Source organism: Seriola dumerili, unplaced genomic scaffold (assembly GCF_002260705.1).
Source record: "Seriola dumerili isolate Sdu_G_001 unplaced genomic scaffold, Sdu_1.0 BDQW01006988.1, whole genome shotgun sequence".
Taxonomy (NCBI): domain Eukaryota; kingdom Metazoa; phylum Chordata; class Actinopteri; order Carangiformes; family Carangidae; genus Seriola; species Seriola dumerili.
Window position 1 is genome coordinate 274,642 of NW_019181243.1, and position 17,903 is coordinate 292,544.

The following is a 17,903-nucleotide window of genomic DNA, read 5'->3' on the forward strand; positions in this document are numbered from 1 at the left end:
CAGTCGTGAAGGATTTGGGGGGGGGTGATTTGTTTTTCTCGGTGGAGTTGTGTATGTGCAGGGATGCAAGGTGGACCCTTCTGTTTAATCATGCATAATACAAACCCATGTCAAAGTAATCAGTGACCCCCCAGCCCGTGTTTTCTCCTTGATTGAATCCTGAAACACGCTGCTCGGTTCGCCTGTCAACAAAAAAAAAAAGAAAGAAATAAAAAATAAATAGAGAATAGATCCAGCTCAAGGCATTAGCATTTAGATATCTGCTTGCACGCACAAATAGAAGAAAAAAAACTTTTTCTTCTTTTTATTGCGTGCACGTGAGTCCGTTGGGAGAGTATGTGTGAGTGAGGGGAGTGCGAGTTATTGACGCTCACATGTGGCATCGCCAGCGGGTCTTTGTTCCGCTCCCCCTCCTCCTCCTCCTCCTCCTCCTCCCCCACACCTCCCTCCTGCTACCCAGGCATGACAGCTCAATGGCACGGCTCAGATCTCCCGCAGACAGAATGTAGGCCAGTATTGACATCCCCGTGCTGCATGAACTTGAATCATAGTGTGTACGAACCTGACCCCCCACCCCCTCTTCCCTCCGTGCTCCATCCGTGTCTTGTCTCTCAGCCGAAAGGCGCATCTTTGCTTTTCCTTTGTGCTGTTTTAAAACTGTTCTCCTCACTGCTGCAGCAGTGGCATTTTCATGGTTTCAAAGAAAGGTTGTTTTTTTTTTGTCTCTTCCTGGGAGAAAGAGGTAGTTAGATTTGTGGGGGTGGGGGGTATTTGGGTATTTGGGCTCTTGGCGCACCAGAGAAGGGTGCATAATGTTTGTCAATGTCAAATGGAGGTGTGTCCCCTTGTGTGTGCGTTCAATGGCCCTGTGCTGGCTCGGATACAACATGCCCTGAAAAGATGCTTTCTTAAGACTCTCCCTTATGGAATATCTTATTGGCGCGCGAGGGGAAATGTTTTGACTCAGTGTGTCGTGCCAGACCAAGGACACACACACACACGCACACGCACACCTCTCCCTAGTCTACACACAGCTCCACTGAGAGGTTTTCACTACTGCTGCAAGCTGCACGCACGCACGCACTCCAGCAAGCCCGCGCGCAGATTCTGTGAGTCATACCGCATTTGGAGACTCTTGGCCTCACTGCTCTTTGAGTGAAGTGGAGCCCCTGCTGATAACGCGCGCGCGCACATGCACTCACGCACGCGTAGACCTAAGCGCTTGTGAATCGTGCATTGAGATGTAGCAATAGCCTCCAAATGAATGCGCGCACTCGAGCTATGTCAGAAAATACAGACTGTGCAGACATGTAGACATACACACACAGAAACACACACAATGTATTGTTTGTCCTTCTTGGTTGGAAGTGTAGATGGGTGTGGTGTTACCAGCCCTGTGTCCATATTTTTTATGGCTGTTTATTTCAAATGGATTTTCAGTATTATACCACAATAAATGACAACACACAGAATAACTTGAATGCTGGTGTGAAGTATTTGTTTTTGCAGCTTCAGTTCGTCCAATTTTTTCCCCGTGCACATGCTTTTGGTTTTATCTGCTGAGGTTTTGAGATATCTGCCCCTGAGATTTATGCCTTTACTGCTGCTCAAAGCAATGAAAAGTGATATTTGAAAATCTCGCGAGCAGTGTGTCTTTCCAGAAACCGTCACGTTTACTCACTGTGGACAGTTTCCTGTGGGACTTTTTCTTGGGCGAAGTATTCTCTAGTTTCACAATGTCATTTTTCACTGCTCTGAGCAGCACAAACAAAATAGCAGTCGCCTCTATTGTACTGGAGGGGAGAGACGGGTATCTCAAAACCTCAGCAGATAAAACCCAAACAATGTGCAAGGCTACACGACTATGCCCAAGTATGTTTTATGTCATTTAGGCGAACTCTTCAACAGCAACTTTAGGGCTGTTAGTGAAGCTGGACTCAGAGGTAAATTCTGGTATTTTCATAATCGTGGCCATTCTGACTGCGAGTGATGCTAACTATGCACTTGCTACCCCTATTGTAGAGATAACAAAGTATATCATAGCTGTTCCTTCCCTTACATCTCTAAAATTGCTCAAACATCTCTGTTGTCTGAGTGTGTGTGTGAGCCGATCATGTTGGTGGGGAGACAAGTCTGTAGACTTGAAAGGCCGTCTGTCCCTCTAATCTGTTCTACCATCAGAAATGAAAAATTACCGGATATTTATAGTGGTCACAAGAACAAATTGTTCTGCTGTGCATTTTAATTTGATTAGTATCACACAGATGTTGAGCTGCAGAACCAATCTTGTGTAAGACTGACTCGCCACTAAAGCCCATTCTTCATGTTGACTTAGTGATGTTGTCTGCATAGGCTAAAAGAATAAATAAATCAATCAATTAATAAAAACATTTTAAACCATTATTCAATAAATACATTAGGCAGATAAAATTTAATGTAATTTTGAAATTGGTCCGTTTACAGCTTTGGGCTGTTCAAATTAAATAAGCTGACACATTTGTAATATAACAGACTTATTGATCAAATGAATCAAACAGTTTAACAGATATTCAATAGATTAGTCAATAAATAAATACAGTAAGATGTCAATGGGGTGAGGTAGTTGTACATTATTATACTGCAATGTTTGCATGTGAAATTGAACTGAAAAAGCACAATTACTTCACTTTATCACCAGATTTCTTTCCATCAGCTCAGGAAAATGACATCTTAAGGCTCAGCATAAGACCCAACAAATGAGACCGCCACAGGCTGCTAGTGCTCTGTACCTTCCAGCTTGACCCAGCTTGTAGTGAAGACAGTGTTACTGTTGAATGAGCTGGGCTGTTGATGTGCCACAGCGTTGATTTGTTGGGTTTGTGGAGTTTATCTGGAGTCGTGTCATACGCGTCTGTCAGGGCCAAAAATAAACTCTTCTACTGGAACAGTCGCCTGCATCCCCGATTGTTTGTGTCCTGGCCAGACTAATAATCCAAAAAGATCAACTTGTTGACATCATTAAACCATGGCACAGTTTGGTTCAGTCCTCTATGATGGTGTTTGTAGACACTTCTGAACCCTCTGACAGGACAGAAACACCCAGAAATGATGACTGAAAAGCTAAAGTTTGTATTTATATTCTGCATTCCAGATCTTTTGCGGCAAAAACAGTAGATGGTTAGTTCGTCAAACCAAGTAGCCATGTTTCATTGTCTCTGCACCACTGAACTTGTTGCTATGGTGGCTATTGACCAACCTGACCTCATTACAGACTAGTTGTATCATCACTGGCTGTGTCCTGTGTTCATTTGGACTGTCAGTGACAGTTTGACCTTCTGCACTCTGTGCAGAGTCAACTCAAACGTACACAGGGTTCCCAACACATTTTTTTTCCCTCTGACGCAAGGTTTGCTAGAATTTATAAACGTTCATGGCAAAAAGACGATTTTAAAGCTGCTACACCCGTACGCGGTCTGGTATGACCATTAGCTTACGGTGGCTAAAGCTAGCTGATGTTAGCAAACTTTAGAGAGGTATTGTTGTTGAGTTACTGCCATTATGATCAGGAGTAGCCCTAATATTACATCAGTTATCAGCTTTCTTCTTTGGTGTTTTGGTGAACTGTATTTCATATATGAAAGATGCTAAATAAATAAAGTTTATTATTATCATAATTATTTCAAGTGTTTTATCACTGGAGTAAAATGGTAGGTGACACATTTCCACAAAACTTGCAACGTGTGTGGGTGAAACAAAAGTAAAGGGTGGAGAACCTGACAACTGTAGCTGATTAAAAATAGTTATAGCTTAAAGCAGAAGCTGTAATACATCAAAACATAACATTTAAAACTGCAGTTGCATATTTGCTCCATTTGGCAAAGCAGACATGCACTTCCTTGGCTGTTATTAGAGGGAAATGACTTAAGCATATTCAGACTGTCACCTTGCCTGTTGACTCTACCAATATTAACATTTACTCTCGCAGTGTTTGCTAATCCATCAGCGTTGACTTCAGTGGAAAGATGATTTGCTTGACCTGTTAAAGTGGTCATGGTTGTGCAGTGGTGAGGCATTGAAGTTCAAATTACAGTTTGTTTCTGTTCTTGAGTGTTGAAGACTCACATCTGGGTGTTTCGTTGCAAAACTGACACCTCTTACCTAATGATTACTGATATGAAACCATAGCATATCATTATTCGTCATTAATAAATCAACTCAGATTTTCGCAATAAGACAGTTTGTTATTTAAAAATATTGAATGATGGTGTTAGTTCCCTGACTTTAAACAAGCTACAATCGTAAACTGACCAAACATTCGATGTGTTGTTAGATTGCATGGCACTAAGGGTTGATAGTTGCTATGAAATAGAAGACACTGAGAATAGTGTTGAAAGGTAGATGACTGTGTGGATATGCAACAAACTAGGCCAGTAAACAGCTATAATTGGACTCCAGGTATTGCCTCAGAGGTGGATTCACGTCCCAGAATATCAGCGAAGTAAATGCTGCTGTCATCTCGACCGCTCGGAAACAGTCTTAGTCCTTATGCTGAGGTGTTGGTGACACGTCAGCTGCTGGGTGTACACAGCCCTGTCAGTGTTGCATTACAAGCACTGCATCATAGTGTAGCTGCGATGCCAAGCCACTGATTAAATGTGAAGTATTGTTGTAGTAAGTGGGTTGTGTTTGTGTTTGATTGTGCTTCGGGGCTGATGGTGCTATGGAGCTGATGTTCATGTCTGTGGCTGTAATTGCCTCTTTGGAGTTTGAGTTTTTTTTTTACTGCTCGGTTTGAGAATCACTGCTCATTTATAGCAGAGGTAATCAGAAGTGTTGTAGGGCTGATGGCCAGTTTAATTTGTTTGCCACAGGAACAATAACATAGACATGAGACGGATGGGAATTTATTAAAGCTGCATGAACCAATATTTTTATATTAACAATAAATGCAATTACTTCACGTGATGTGAGTTTTGCTCACAAGACACAAGAAATTCTAACCAAACTCTACAGTTCTCTTCAGTTCTACAGAGCAGTTCAGTTTGGATTCACGTCTCGCTACTCCACTCTCATCAATCGCGTTTCCAGCATGAAAAGACAGACAGGCAAAGCTAGCGACTAGTATATGAACGCCGGAGCATTTAGCTGCTAAAGAGCCAGATATTTTCATCAGGGGACGGTGGAGACCAGAAACTGAGCTAAAAGGAGAGTGAATATTGGCTCTATATGAATGCTAATGTTGAAGCATGTTTGCTGGATGGGTAAATAGTCAAGTGTTTTCTGACACATTCATTAACAGTATGTGAGATGTTTTCAGCTTGTTTGCTGCCAAAAAAATGTGTGAATGCGGCATTAAATCCTGCAGTAGCAACACTTGATGCTTCTCTTTTATCATATATGATTGCAAACTGAATATCTTTGAGTTGTTGGACTGTTGAAGACGTCGTAGTTGAACTCTGCCATTTTTCACCATTTTCTGACATTTTATAAACACAAGGATTAGCCATGGAGATAACTGGGAAAAAATAATGACAATAATTGTGAGTTGAGGCTTAAGTTCACATTATAAATTGTGGTTTGTAATAAAAAACCTAATCTAGATATATTAAAATGGTTTGATGAGTTGTATCTATGAAGAGAAATCCCCCCTGTCCTGTATTTCCTCGATCCAGTTGTATCCTGTACGGCCCGACTGAGTGCAGCTACTGTAAGTAACGTTGTCTAATGTTGCACTTCTGCCTGCTAGCACCAACAGACACTTCGATTCTTCTGTGTTGACAGTAGATTCAGCTCAGTGTGTTAAAAACCCCGGCCAACATGACACGAGAGAGCATTGAAAATGAAAAACAAACACTGGGATTTGTGCTCACGGGGCCACTGAAAATGAATCGTTTTGGATGGAAACCAAAGCACACCGAACACAACTGAAACGCTTTTCCCATTTCTTATTTTTTTGTTGTTTTTCTTCCAGCCCAGAAATTGGCGAAAATACCCTTTTACCACTTCTTTAGATCAGATCGATGCCTAGAAATTAGCCGGTTATCGGGATATAAAACTACTTCTGTGTTTAAACATGTGTAGCTTGAGATAGGTCAGTTATTTTGATTTGACTCCCAGTATTTCTGTTTGGCAGTAGAGCACAATAGTACGGGTTTTTTGTAACATGAGCGCAGATGTATTTTTATAGTCTGTACAGTGAAGAAGAGCACATTAGCTGCTGACTGAGACTGGAACAACGCTCACTGCGTAGGTGTCTGAGTCCAGTCTAGTCTGAATAAATTCTGACCATGTGCGACCAACATTTTTGTGCGTTTCTCATCTGAATTGATCTCATCAGAGTCTGGGCCAGTGCATATAATAATAGTGCATATTAGTCAAGGTTTGTGTAAGAATATGGATTTTTATTTTTTTATACCATGCGTAGGTGTACGCAAGCAAAAGAGTCTCAGCATCTGGGTCAGTGCGTATGGATTTTATGCTGTGTAGGTGTTTGAGATTACAGCAGTCTTCATATGCTGGCATCTAGGCCAGTGTGTGTTTGTGTGTGTGTTTGTGGGGGTGTGGGGGTGGGGTGGTGGTGGTGGGTGGGGGACTGCTCAGTCCTTTGCCTGATGGATAGAGGCCAGGTACAGATAGGCCAGGCAGCACAATGCCCTGTCTGTTCCCACGAGTCCAAACAGCCCTTCACAACACCCTATTTATAGACAAACGCTCTGCCCAAACTCCATTCAAATTTCTCAGGTTGGATGTGTGGAGTAGAGTGGGTAGATGTACCAGTTTTTTTTTTTTTCTTCTAAAAAAATGTTCTGTGCAAAATTGTCAGTCTGTCTCTGGGATTTTGAACAGAAGTGATCTAAATGTGTCCAAATGTGCATCCAGTCTGGTGCTGTCAGAGGCGATGGTGTGTGTGTGTGTGTGTGTGTAGTGTGTGTGTGTGTGTGGTGAGCATTCCACAGCACACGGTTACATAATCAGGAATGTTTGTCAATAGATGCACAGGCAGAGGAAGAGCATGAGTGGCGTCAGAAAATAAACGGCAAAAGCATGTTTAGCAGAGGGAGCATTCCTCGCCTGCTGGTACGCAACAATATCCAAGTGTGTTTATATGGAGTAGATAGTCAGCGGTTGTGTCACAGATCTCCTAGCAACAGGCGCCGGCTGCCATGATGGAGGTCCACTGAACAAATGGGTGTAGGGCAGTATCGGATAAATAGTTAATAATAGAAAAACAGCTACCTAACAGCTAGAGTTGAGCTGTAAAAGGAATAAAAGTGAGTCGCTATAGAAATGATTATTTCCTGATAATTAAAAAAGAATTAACTGAAATGTCTTCAATAATAATCACAGGTATTAATGATACTAATAATTATTATTATTATTATCATGGATGACTGGACCAAATTTAATATTAAAAGTAAAAGCGTGCAGCATCTTGTAAATATCTATGTAATTAAACTGAAAATAGCTACAACAATCAATTACCAGTCAACCAGTCTAAATGTGAAACATTCTCTGGTTCCAGCTTCTTAAATATGATGATTTGCCACATTTCTTTGTTTTATATCACTGTAGAGAGTTGATCAGATGTCACATTGCATTCTGGGAAATTGCAAATGGGCATTTTACACTAGTTTCTAACATTTTATAGAGAAAATGATTGATCTTGACAACTATATATAAAGTAAGCCAACGCAAGAAAGGAAGTGTCATATAGTGATGTATCAAAAAACTTCAATTACATTCAGATCATATTGTCCTTAATTATAATAAACTCTATTACTAAAGCACTTTTCAGAAAGAAAGAATAAAAAAAAGACTAGACCAGATTAAAAATATAATAAAGTTGAAATGAATGTAGTTCAGTGAAATAAAAGAAGGAACAACAAATAAAAAAAAATAAAATATATATATATATATATTTTAATTTTAACTTGCTTTTATTTAGTAAAAATTATTATTTTTTTTTTTTGGTTTTAGTTATTTGTTGGATCGGTTTGGTTTCTCTGCTTTGTATTTTAAGTATTGTTTATTATTTATTTATTTATTTTGTTGAATACCTATAGTTTGATTTACTTTATTTGTCCGCAGTTTCTTCTGTATTATCTTTTTTTAACTCAGATTCATTACTTTTTTTTACAAGTGAGTCCTACAGAAGGCTTGGATGGAAAAGACAGAAAAGCCATCACATTGTTTCAATGGATCAGAAAAGAAAAGAATGAAAAAAAGAAGAGACATTGACTCATTTCTGCGTGTATATTTTCCTGTTTGATAACTGTTTGGAGAATACAGTAACATATGATAAGATAACGACCCACAATCATTTACTCCACATCACTTCATTTGTGTCTGCTCTAAGCTCTGAGAGTGTCAGACATTGTTCCAGTGAGGAGGAGACGTTTAGTGGCCATTTAGCATTTGAGTGTGGACATCCACTTCATATTTCATTCATACATCTTTAATTTATCTGCATAATCAACCACCAACATGGTAATCCCCTCATTACATATCGGGGTTCATAACAGCAGCTGTTAGTGATGTTTCTGCAACAGCTTCTGCAATAATGAAGCAACTGTTGAAATAATGTTTTTAAGAAGCAGGATAATATTTTCTTCTCATAACCATCAGCTATTACTGTTTGATTATAGGCACAGAGAAAGTAGGAGCAAAGGGTCATGTGACTCATTTAATGCACAATGTCCATGGGATCAGTGTGACGCACAGGTAGTAGATAAGGTACACATGTTCTGTTAATATGGTTTTCTCAATTTGGTGTGAAAGAACTTGACTGACCTCAACCCCATCCAACATCCGGCACCTTTTGGGATTTACTGGAACATGGACGGGGATCAGGTCTCGTCACCCAACATGAGGGTATGAGCGCACTAATGCTGTCGTGGCTGAATGGGAGCAAATCCCTGCAGCCAGGTTCCAAAATACCGTGGAAAACCTCTGCAGAAGAGCGGAGGCTGTTGTAGCAGCAGATTAATGCCCACGGTTTTGGAATGAAATGTTCTACAGTCATGATAGTCATGATATGAGTATCAAGTTTGGCTGTCCACATACTTTTGGCCATGTAGCGTATGATGTATTCATTACAGTTCAGGTTTGGGACTGTTAGTGGAACAGCTTTTTTTTTTTTTTTGACATTTTATAGGTTAAACAATTTAACAAAATTAGACAATGACATGTTTATATATAGAAGTCAAGCAAACACAATGAATGAGCCCTTGAGCAAGGCATTAAAGCTGCACCCAGCTGCTCCAGCAAGACCTCCCCTGTGGCCAGAAATTGGAGATTAAGGGACTGAGAAGCTGATAAGAGTATAAACCGTGGCTAAATAAGATTTATTGGGTAAATAAGATTATATGGAAGTACAGATAAGGTTTTCTCAATGTACCTTTATAACTTTCTAAATATAAGAAATAATACGTAGCTACGTGTTTGTCACGTATGTTACGTAGTGTTTTGAAAGGTGGTCCCTTAAGAAAAGCTGTTCTGCGTTTGGCTTCAGCAGCAATCAGCCCATTTATCTCTATCAGCCCGAGGCCAATGTCTCCAACATATCAGTTTACCCTAGCTTGAAGGTCAATTAGTGAATGTGTGTGCGCAGTAGCATGGGACTCTGTGTGTCTGTGATCATGTGCTCGTCTGTTGGCCTATAACCTGAATTGAAACAATTGATTGAGCCGTCTGAGCATCTCTTTCTCTCTCTCTCTCTCTCGCTCTCTTTGTTTTTTAAATGTAGCTGTATAAGCGCTCACAGATCTGACCCGAATGAAACAAACGGCTGTCTTTTATACCATTCACATAATTAGTCAAGGTAATTTCTGGTTCACTTCATGCTCCACTCTGATATATTTCCCACAGCTATTGAGCGAACAAACGAAAAGCCAATCTGCCGGCTGCCGTCAGACGCTTAATGGGCGAATGTCACTGAAGGAGAGAGAATTTGAATTTCACAGATAAACTGAGAGACCGGGGCAGAAAGCAAACACATGCTGTTCATTATCACCCACACCATTTGTTTTTCTATTCTGTGCATTAGACGTGTTTGAAGTTCATGTTTGTGCTGCGCATGGTCGCCACTGGATTCAGTAAGAAATTAATGCCATTATTGAAAATTATTAGAAAACATTACAAACCTCACTAGCTTTAATTATTTTCTGTCCTCAAAACATCCAGAAATATAGTGTAGAGTAAAACTCAGAGTCTAATATACTTCCATAATGATATTTACATGAGGATGCAATGGACTATCTGCTGCTCAAGTCAATAACCTTTGTCAGAGATTAGTCTCACCTTTCCAGACAGACAGACAGACAGACAGACAGAGAGACTGGATGTCTGAATGGAGGTGAGGTCATGATGGAGGGAATAATAGGCGGCCTGAAAATGAAAAGAAGAGCTGGGTTGAGCCGCTGAGTGATGGGCGACAGAGGATTTGAGAAGACAAGGGGCCAAAGTGATGCGCTGAGAGACAGAGAGAGAAAACAGGCTTTTCTAAGCTGCTCTTTTATTTGTGTATGTGTCGTCTGGAGAGCCAAGGTGATCAACATGTGCCCATCCAACACCGTGGGAAGCAGCACGGGACGTTTAAAGAAGGGAGAGTGAGCGCAGGCTTGGCTCAAAGAGGAGATGAGGGGAGCTTTGGCTCTTCTCTGGGTCTCCATGGTGGCTGCTGTTGTGCTCTTTTTCTCTCCGGACATTTGTCGCTCATTTTTCTCTCTCATTTTCTGCTCTGGGACTACTGTGTTTTGTCCAGCAGACCTAGCAACAACCCGCCCCAACAAAAAAAAAACCCACAAATAGTCAAACTGACTGCAGGAAGACTGGATGGCCTTAGAAATATACAGTAGGAGTTGTTGATGCAGTGTGAGCTAAAACTTGTCTCTTCTTCCTGTAAAGCTTCTGGCAGCATCACCCTGGTGGTGTATTGATCAGCTCTACTGCCTCCTAAGATAAGCTGGTGATGAATCCTTATTGATCTCCACTACTAAAGCATGAAATCCAATCAAAAATCATCAATATGAAAGCGTTCAAAAGTGTTCAACACTATTTAAAAAATGTAAAAGTGTTGAAATGTTTTAGCTGCATGCTGATGGTGCAAACATGCAAACTGGAAGAGTGAACTAACGGGGGACAGACAGAGCAGCGGCTTTCGACTTTGTATATTGTTCATGCTCGTTCTCTTTTTTTTTCTTTTTTTTTTGAATCGCAGATTAATCTTTGTTTGCTTGCCGGCAGCCTGGTCGTCCCCGATAACAAATCTGATTAATTGATTTTTTGGAGGTTTGTTTTTGTCAACTCTTGCTTTATGTATGAGTTTATTTGAACTTTGTAGGAGGGCGACAAGACTCCAGGAATTCAGATTCACTTTGATCAGAACCAGGTTAGTTGTTTCCCCCTGTTTATGCAAAGCTACGCTAACTGTTATAGTGTTACATTTAACGGACACGTGGAAGTGGTATTGAGCTTAATATTGAGCTCTTGGCAAGTAAGCAAATTTCCCAAACTGTCAAACTTTTCCTTAAAAGGAGCTATTTGTAAGTTTTGCTATTGCTACGTAGCCTGTGTAAGCATTAACAGCTGTTTACCTACCGGTCTAGAAGAAATGTTCGGAGTTCAAACTTCCTTTACTCACCAACTCAGCTGTCTCTAGCTGTAGAAAGCAACTCCAATGTTAACTCTTGTCTCTATCATGTCTTTTCTTCTATTGAAGTTAGCACGCTAGCTAGAAAGCCCCGGCCCGTTCAGTCACTTTCTGATAGCGACTCACTGTAGCCTCCAATCTGTCCTCAAGACCTAGCGCTGCTCAGAGGGCGTATTATAACCTCTTGCAAACGCAACAATGGCCAAAGCTTTTGTCAAGCCACAATCACCACCACCTGCAAGAAACCACGTTTGGTGGAAGAGAAAAGTAGTGCTTTAACAAGCGTGCAGAGAAAACTGGATTTTCTGTTTGATTTGTATTTTCCGTCCATGTATCACAGTGCTGAGTTGTAAAAAAAAAAGTAAATTCAGTCTCAGCAGTCTGTATGTAGACTTCAGGCAGGGCTGCACATCACTGTGCATGTAAAACTGACATAGTGGTACCCAGGTGGGACAGCATTGAGGGACTGCAGTCCAACATTACTTGCTTCAGGACAGAGAACAGATTCGGTCCTGAGTGTGTTTGTCCTCAACACCCAGATCTCTCCACTGTGTGTGTGTCAGCAGGGTGATAAATGTGGGTCAGAGGCAATTGCATGCCTGCACTGTTGTAAAGTGAAAATCATAAATCTCCAGTGACTTTAGTTCGGAAAAGAAACTGCCTGACTTTCCCTATCAAACTTTTGTGTGTGTGTGTGTGTATGTGTGTGTGTGTGTGTCTGTGTCCTTTGAAGTTGGCATCACAGCTGGGTGGGGCCTATTTTACTTATGCTTTACTTGCGTGGATTGTATTGTATTATTTTATAGTATAGCTTGAAGTTCTAGTACACAGGAACTGGAGAGAACAAGTAGTCACAAGGTAGATTATTATTAAGCTGCACTTATCAATATTTTTATATTTGCAATAGAGCGAATGGCTCTGTGTGATGTGAATGGTGTCACTCAAATTACAAAAGTTACCTTAGTTTAACATAGCACTTTAGCCTCTTTCAGCTCATTGTTTTGATTTTGCAGCCCTTTAGTTTTTAGCAACAAAGCTCTGATATACACACACAGTTAGCTACATGCTAGTGAACACAGAGGAGCATTTAGCTGCTAAAGAGTCCAGAAAAAGCGCAAATGAATGCTATGTTGTTCTGTGCCTGCTGGTTTTTTATACAACAAACTGTTTGCTAACACATTTGTGTCGTCTTTATAAGGTGATAACATGTCAGTGTTGTGTTTAATGCTCGTTGTGCTGTCCCCAAGGGGCAGAAATCTGAGTTACTGCAGGTTTACATGGGAAAAAAAATGTAACTCTCAAGTAAAACTCAAGTTTCATATCAGCACCGACATAAAAAATTCTGATATCAGACTGACAGGGAGTTTTGAGAGGAGGGGGGAATGACATGAAAAAGGGTTGGGTGATAAGGTCAAATGTTTAAAACACAACCTTCGATAACATTTGCTTCGGGTTTTGACAGCAGTTTTCTAAAATGACATTTGGCCCCATGACGATGATACGAATGATACAAACGATAATATCAGCGTCCTGACTCACACTGTTTCCCAGAATGTGAGACGTGTCTTGATGATTGACATGGTTGTAAGAGATTTAAATAGGAATGATGTATCAAGGGCCCCCTCCTCCCCTGGTTTCCTTCCATCCTCTCATGTTGCGCAGCCTTAAACACCTCGACAACAACGCCTTTTAGATGTCGAAGCAGCCGTGCATGTCCCCCAGAATGCCACAGGTTTAACCTTTCAGCCTTCAGCCTAAATTCTCAATATAGGTGACCTTAATGCTCAGTGCCCTACTTTAGCGCTGTTTATTTGTCTGTGTGTGTGTATCTGAGTGTCTGGGGCGCGCCTCTTTGTTCAGAGCTGCAAATACTGGTGGCAGCAGAGAGAGAGAGAGAGACAGAGAGAGAGAGAGAGAGAGAGAGAGAGAAAGAACAAATGAAAGAAAGGAGTCTGCCAGCTGAACTGTTTGCCCATTTTTTCTTTCACTTGTGTTAGGTGGAGAAAAAAAAGCGGGGGGGGGGAGAGAAAGAGGATGGTAGAAATGAGACAAAGACCAGCTCTGAGACAGAGAAGGAGGAGCAGTGACTGGCAGAAATCGAGATAGACGCGAATGAAAAGTCAGCAGCTGGACAAAAGATGGACAGAGAGGGAAGGGAAGGGCTGTGACAGAGAGAGAGAAAGAGATTATAATAAATACTTGGAGGGCAGATAGACGGTGAGAAAGTCTTGTTTGACAGCAGCTTGTTATATCAGCTCTGCGAACAGCATTCTAGTGGCTGATTAAAGAAAATTACAGGTTCCATTTGAAGTTGAAGCACTTTTTATTTCTGTCTCTGATTAGTTTTTCTTACAGTTTTCCAGTCTGTGCGAGTTGTTTTTCTTACTGTGCAAGAAAATATACAACAGATTCTTCTTCTGATGGCAGGAATACAAGTTCTGCTGGCAACAGAGCCTGTAGCCAAAAATGAAAGATACTTTTTTTCTTGCCTTCTCTCGCTTTGAGCAGTCTCCTGCTGCTGAAGTTTCTTTAAGCAACACACCGAACGCCCGTTCTTTGTTTTTTGTTTCTTTTTGGTTTGTTTTTTTGTTTACTCATCAGCTGCTGTGTCAACGGAGCGTTAATGTAATCTAAATGTAAAGCAGAGAAGCAGCAGAAACGACCTAACCCGACCTCGGGCCGAGCAGCAGCCTCAGTTATCGCCGCATAGCTTTTATTTAGTCCGTTCAGAAAGGTCTCGGCCTCGATTCTCTGCAGATCTTCCCGTCTGATAACTTTCATTCTGGTCCGTTACATGTCAGTAGCAGTGGGGAAGATGAAATGTGCTGACAGAAAGCACAGCACTTTAAGAAAAACGTTTGCTCCAAGGGTTGGCACTATTTATGTAACTCTGTATTATTTTAAATAATACAATATTGATATTTATTATGATTAGGGCTTTCACGGTATCAGATTTTCCCTGCACAATTATCGTGGCCAAAAGAAACCACAACAATGACATTTATAGAAAATTTGTAGAATAATAATAACAATGCTATCAATCAAATTCATCTTTATTTTTGTTAATTGTGCTTTTTGTTTCTTTTTTTGGCGAATGAATTGGACTGAAATAGGCGTGTAGGGAGGTGGAGAGAGAGTCTGTTACCAGAACTGTACAAAAGCCTTCAAAAAGAACAATTACACCGAATGGATAGTGAGAAGGAAACCAGATGGACTGATAAACAAAAGATCCACGAGGTATATTGTCATATGTGTAATATTAAACAATAGACAACAACAGATAACAGTTTATAGGTAAAATTAGGAGGTGGTAATGACAACTCTAGTCTCATCCAGTGATTTAAACCCCTAAAAAGTAAAGGCTCATGAGGTTATGCCAAAATCTTCTGTAAATTAAACATGGTATCTTTGTTATTCTTGGCTTGTATCTCTCCTCTCTTATAGCTAAGGTTGGCCCTGCGCGTGTGAGCCAGTCACCAGCCGACAGTGCTTGAAGCGAGCTGAACTTTGTCACACACTTCTGTATTCGAGTGGGTTTGTAACACTATATAAGGTTGTAGTGGTTCCATTTGGATCGCTGCCACTAGAAAAGCGGAGTAGGTGTGAGAAGGCCAGTTGTGGCTGTGGCTATTTCCTGGAAGCAATGCTCACAAGTACGTACCAAACTTGAAAAAGTCTAGAAGTGATTCTTTCATTGTCTTCACCGTGGAGGTTATATTTTCACTGCAGTCTGTTTGTTTGTTTACCAAGCACAAGTACTGAACCAATTTGCACCAAACTTGGTGGAGGGATGGGGCCTGGGACGAACCCATTACATTTTGGTGTGGATCCGGTTGAAGGGGCAGATCCAGGAATTCTTTTAATCACTTTCCCTCTTTCGCCAGTTTCTCTGGAAATACTGTTTGGATCTTGATGTAAAAAATCTGACATATTTATGGTGTTGAGATCTAGGAGTTTGTACAATTTGGTCCAGATAATAGTCTGGACCCGACAGCCGTGTGTAGGATTGTTTGGCCTTGGCGGAGGGATACGCTCCACTTGAGTGCCATTCTAGTTAGAAAGTGCTATCTACTTCTACTCGCTCTCATTTTCAAAAGTCACCCTAACAGTATAACCACAACCACAACTTTCGATGTTTATCAACACAGACACATCAGCTGGAGTCAGACTTAAGCATCATCAGACAGCAGCAGCCAATCCCAGCCTGACTTTTCCGCGAAACCTCAGCCGACCTGCAGCTCGCCGTCTTACGCAGCTCTAATCAGCTTCTGGAGAGTTCAGTGTGGCTGTTGGCAGCCTGAATCCAGAGTTACTGTTTGGTGACATCGCATTGCATCAAAGGATAAAGAGACGGAGTAAGAGTGACAGAGCAAGTGGGGGTGAAGGGGGTTGGGTGGGGAGGTGACAGGAAGGATTGACGAAAACAGATTGCGACATGTTGGAATGAGCCGGCCTGCTAACAGCGGGCGAGAGAAATGCCACCGCTCTGCATGATTATGAATTTGCAGAAAACAGGCATGGATTGATTTAGCCGGAGCAATTATGCGATGCAGCCTGATAGCTGAGACACGAAACCTGTTTGGTGCAACAGATGAACTGAACAACTGTTGTCTGACAGCTGAAATGTGGAAGTAGCGTATAGGCAAATGACAAGCAAGGCCTGCTTTTTTATTTTCTTTTTTTTTTTTCTCCTTTTCACAGCTAGCAGTACGTTCTCCCTGCCTGGCTTTCAGTCGCCCTCCCTCCTTTGCTCTTCATGCAAATCTGTCTTTTTCTCTCCATCTCTCTGTTTCTCTTTCCATGGTGACAGACGGTGCCTCCTGTGCAGTTTAACAGTTATTACTCGCTCTGAAACACACTGACTCAGAGAGAGAGAGAGAGAGAGAGAGAGAGAGAGAGAGAGGCAGAGGTAGAGAAAGATGGGTGATGGAGGGAGTTTGGCTGATTAACAATGTTGAAGTATCTGGAAACTGTATATGGAAGAGAGAGAGAGTATATGTGTGTGAAAGGGAGAGAGAGAGAGAGCAGATTAAGTAACTCATGGTCTTCATCAGTAAATTGAGCTTGCTCAGTTATCATCACATGACCGAACTTTTAGTTCACTCTCGCTCTTTTTTCACCGTTTTCTGACATTTTAAACAATTAATAATTGTAATAATTGGAAAGAAATAAATGAATCATCAATTACAGCCCTAATATATACTATACGTAGTTTTGTGAGGTTATTTTTTTTTGTATATTGTCTATCAGTTGTGTTTTTTATTAAGAATTTCATTGTACAGATTCCTGTTGGAAATGCTGCAGACGACCTGTTGAACTTTCCCTTCCAAACACCCAAATGGAGAAACGCCAGAGAGCTATTAATATACACAGAGGAGCATATAAACAAATTTACTCTGTAGTCATATCACAAGCCAGATCTATAAAAAAAAAATAGTGGGGGCAGAGCTGTGGCATAGGATCAGTAGTATCAGAGAGAGGCTGACTGTCAATCAGAGGCAATACATGTCAACAAGCAGCTGCTCGGGCCTCCTGAAGTGTCTCTGAGCAAGATACTGAAGTCCCACCAGCTCTAGATGTGCTCTGTCGTTGCTCCTGCGATTGACTACCGGCCTTGGTGTCAAGGTGGGATAAACAAAATAGTATGTGTCAGGAGTGTCAGGAGACAACATGAGTGCACACTGAAGCCGTGCTCTTTCAGAGTTTCCTTCAGGCTTGTTTGCTGTTAAATTTTTCACATCATTTCACCGGCCAAGAGTTTCAAGCTCGCTATCTCCAAACTTTACTCAACCTAGATAAGAACTTAGAGCTTTCAAATAGCACTTGCACAAACACACAAACACTCTTTCTCCTCTGTCATTCAGCTCAGTCACAAAGGTTTTAGTAATGCCCAGTGAAGTCAATATATACTGTATGCAGCTGTGTGTGCATGTGTGGGTATCTTGTGCAAGTGCTTGCATGTGCATTGATGCTCGCACCCTGCATTTGCATCGGTGCGTATGTGAAAGTGTTAGATGCTGGAGGCATAGCCCACCGGTTAAGGAGGAGGCCGAGTTTTGGACTGTTGGTCAAATAAAACAAGCAATCTGAAGGCCTGAGTTTCACATCTGATTAACGTGAGCATGTGGCACAGGGGTGGGTGGGTGGTGTTCCAGAGTGAATGAGCACCAAATGTGGATATGGTGTGTATATAGCGAGTGGACGTACAAAGTCGGACGGTATATGGAGTATGTGACCGGGCAAAGACTTCCATGCCCGCCTGAACCACAACCAG

General features: G+C 41.3%; 1 protein-coding gene across 1 annotated transcript in view; it reads left to right on the forward strand.

Moving 5' to 3' along the window:
- LOC111239945 (protein NDRG2) overlaps positions 1–17,903 on the forward strand; it is a 31,314-nt gene that overhangs the window by 515 nt on the left and 12,896 nt on the right. The gene's annotated exons all lie outside the window — the stretch shown is intronic.